This window comes from Oncorhynchus keta, chromosome 2 (genome assembly GCF_023373465.1).
Source record: "Oncorhynchus keta strain PuntledgeMale-10-30-2019 chromosome 2, Oket_V2, whole genome shotgun sequence".
In the NCBI taxonomy this organism is placed as follows: domain Eukaryota; kingdom Metazoa; phylum Chordata; class Actinopteri; order Salmoniformes; family Salmonidae; genus Oncorhynchus; species Oncorhynchus keta.
In genome coordinates, this window is record NC_068422.1 from 14,676,414 (window position 1) to 14,681,652 (window position 5,239).

Consider the following 5,239-nt stretch of genomic DNA (forward strand, 5'->3'; position numbering starts at 1 on the left):
CACACACACACACACACACACACACACACACACACTGGACTCTACACACGCACTGGACTCTACACATATGCACTGGACTCTACACATATGCACTGGACTCTACTCACACGCTGGACGATACACACACTGGACTGTACTCACACACTGGATTCTACACACACACACTGGACTCTAAACACGCACTGGACTTTACTCACACACTAGACTCTACTCACACACTGGACACTACTCACACACTGGGCACTACTCACACACTGGGCACTACTCACACACTGGACTCTACACACACACTGGACTCTACACACACAGGACTCTACACACACACACACACACACACACACACACACACACACACACACACACACACACACACACACACACACACACACACACACACACACACACACACACACACACACACACACACACACACACACACACACTGGACTCTACACACACACTGGACTCCTACACACACACTGGACTCTACACACGCACTGGACTCTACACACGCACTGGACTCTACACACGCACTGGACTCTACTCACACACTGGACTATACACACACTGGACTGTACACACACACTGGACTCTACACACACTGGACTCTACACACACACTGGACTCTACACACACTGGACTCTACACACACACTGGACTCTACTCACACACTGGACTCTACACACACTGGACTCTACACACACACTGGACTCTACCCATGCACTAGACTCTACTCACACACTAGACTCTATCCACACACTGGACTCTACTCACACACTGGACTCTATCCACACACTGGACACTACTCACACACTAGACTCTACTCACACACTGGCCACTACTCACACACTGGACACTACCACACACTGGACACTCTCACATACTGGACTCTACACACACTGGACTCTACACACACACTGGACACACACACACACACACACACACACACACACACACACACACACACACACACACACACACACTGGACTCTACATACACACACACTGGACTCTACACACACACACGGACTGGACTCTACACACACACACACACACACACTGGACTCTACACATCTACACACACTGGACTCCACACACACACACTGGACTACTCACACACTGGACACTACTCACACACTGGACTACCACACACACACACACTGGACTCTACTCACACACACACACACACTGGACTCTACACACACACACGGGACTCTACACACACACACACACACACACACACACACACACACACACACACACACACACACACACACACACACACACACACACTGGACTCTACACACACTGGACTCCACACACACACACTGGACTCTACCCACGCACTAGACTCTACCCACGCACTAGACTCTACTCACACAGTAGACTCTATCCACACACTGGACTCAACTCACACACTGGACTCTATCCACACATTGGACACTAATCACACACTAGACTCTACTCACACACTGGACACTACTCACACACTGGACACTACTCACACACTGGACTCTACACACACTGGACTCTACACACACACAGGGCTACACACACACAGGACACACACACACACACACACACACACACACACACACACACACACACACACACACACACACACACACACACACACACACACACACACACACACACACTGGACTCCACTCACACTGGCACACGCACTGGACTCTACCATATGCACGACTCTACACATATGCACTGGACTCTACTCACACACACGATACACACACTGGACTGTACTCACACACTGGATTCTACACACACACACTGGACTCTATCCACGCACTGGACTTACTCACACACTAGACTCTACTCACACACTGGACACTACTCACACACTAGACACTACTCACACACTGGCCACTACTCACACACTGGACACTACACACACTGGACACTACTCACACACTGGACTCTACACACACTGGACTCTACACACACACAGGGACTCTACACACACACACACACACACACACACACACACACACACACACACACACACACACACACACACACACACACACACACACACACACACACACATGGACACTTCTACACACACACACACACACACACACTGACTCTACACATACTGGACTCCACACACACACACTGGCCACTACACACACACTGGACACTACTCACACACTGGACACTACACACACACTGGACTCTACACACACACAGGACTCTACACACACACACTGGACTCTACTCACACACACACACACACACTGGACTACTCACACACACACACACACTGGACTCTACACACACACACACACACACACACACACACACACACACTGGACTCTACACACACTGGACCACACACACACACTGGACTCTACCCACGCACAGACTCTACCACGCACTAGACTCTACACACACAGTAGACTCTATCCACACACTGACTCAACTCACACACTGGACTCTATCCACACATTGGACACTAATCACACACTAGACTCTACTCACACTGGACACTACTCACACACTGGACACTACTCACACACTGGACACTCACACACACACACTGGGCTCTACACACACTGGACTCTACACACACTGGACTCACACACACACAGGACTCTACACACTGGACACACACACACACACACACACACACACACACACACACACACACACACACACACACACACACACACACACACACACACACACACACACACACACACACTGGACTCCACACACACTGGACTCTACACACACTGGACTCTACACATGCACTGGACTCTACACATATGCACTGGACTCTACTCACACGCTGGACGATACACACACTGGACTGTACTCACACACTGGATTCTACACACACACACTGGACTCTACACACGCACTGGACTTTACTCACACACTAGACTCTACTCACACACTGGACACTACTCACACACTGGGCACTACTCACACACTGGGCACTACTCACACACTGGACTATACACACACTGGACTGTACTCACACACTGGACTCCACACACACTGGACTCTACACACACACTGGACTCTACACACGCACTGGACTCTACACACACACTGGACTCTACTCACACACTGGACTCTACACACACTGGACTCTACACACACTGGACTCTACACACACTGGACTCTACACACACACTGGACTCTACCCATGCACTAGACTCTACTCACACATAGACTCTATCCACACACTGGACTCTACTCACACACTGGACTCTATCCACACACTGGACACTACTCACACACTAGACTCTACTCACACACTGGCCACTACTCACACACTGGACACTACTCACACACTGGACACTCACATACTGGACTCTACACACACTGGACACACACACACACACACACACACACACACACACACACACACACACACACACACACACTGGACTCTACATACACACACTGGACTCTACACACACACACACGGACTGGACTCTACACACACACACACACACACACACTGGACTCTACACATACTGCCACACACACACACTGGCCACTACTCACACACTGGACACTACTCACACACTGGACACTACTCACACACTGGACTCTACACACACACACAGGACTCTACACACACACACTGGACTCTACTCACACACACACACACACTGGACTCTACTCACACACACACACACACTGGACTCTACACACACACACACACACACACACACACACACACACACTGGACTCTACACACACTGGACTCCACACACACACACTGGACTCTACCCACGCACTAGACTCTACCCACGCACTAGACTCTACTCACACAGTAGACTCTATCCACACACTGGACTCAACTCACACACTGGACTCTATCCACACATTGGACACTAATCACACACTAGACTCTACTCACACACTGGACACTACTCACACACTGGACACTCCTCACACACTGAACTCTACACACACTGGGCTCTACACACACTGGACTCTACACACACTGGACTCTACACACACTGGACTCTACACACACACACACACACACACACACACACACACACACACACACACACACACACACACACACACACACACACACACACACACACACACACACACACACACACACACACACACTGGACTCCACTCACACTGGACTCTACACACGCACTGGACTCTACACATATGCACTGGACTCTACACATATGCACTGGACTCTACTCACACGCTGGACGATACACACACTGGACTGTACTCACACACTGGATTCTACACACACACACTGGACTCTACACACGCACTGGACTTTACTCACACACTAGACTCTACTCACACACTGGACACTACTCACACACTGGGCACTACTCACACACTGGGCACTACTCACACACTGGACTCTACACACACAGGACTCTACACACACACAGGACTCTACACACACACAGGACTCTACACACACACACACACACACACACACACACACACACACACACACACACACACACACACACACACACACACACACACACACACACACACACACACACACACACACTGGACTCTACACACACACTGGACTCTACACACACACTGGACTCTACACACGCACTGGACTCTACACACGCACTGGACTCTACACATGCACTGGACTCTACTCACACACTGGACTATACACACACTGGACTGTACTCACACACTGGACCTACACACACTGGACTCTACACACACACTGGACTCCACACACACACTACACACACTGGACTCTACACACACACACACACACACTGGACTCTAAACACACACACACACACTGGACTCTACACACACTGGACTCCACACACACACTGGACCTACACACACACACAGACACACTGGACTCTACACACACTGGACTCTACACACACGCACTGGACTCTAACACACACACTGGACACACACACACATGGACTCTACACACACTGGACTCCACACACACACTGGACTCTACACACACACAGGACTCCACAAACAAACACACACACACACACACACACTGGACCACACACACACTGGACTCTACACACACACACACACTGGACTCTACAACACACTGGACACACACACACACTTGACACACACACACACACACACACACTGGACTCTACACACACACTGGACTCTACACACACACTGGATTCTACACACGCACTGGACTACACACGCACTGGACTACACATGCACTGGACTCTACTCACACACTGGACTATACACACACT

At 50.2% G+C, this 5,239-nt stretch overlaps 1 long non-coding RNA gene across 2 annotated transcripts in view; it reads right to left on the reverse strand.

The window, feature by feature from the left end:
• Positions 1 to 4,443: 4,443 nt before the first annotated feature.
• The window catches only part of LOC127909978 (uncharacterized), a 3,170-nt gene continuing 2,374 nt past the window's right edge, over positions 4,444 to 5,239 (reverse strand). For both annotated transcript variants that reach the window (XR_008073211.1, XR_008073210.1), the window contains exon 2: positions 4,444 to 4,686. This is a non-coding gene — a long non-coding RNA (uncharacterized LOC127909978). The remainder of the gene's footprint in view (positions 4,687 to 5,239) is intronic.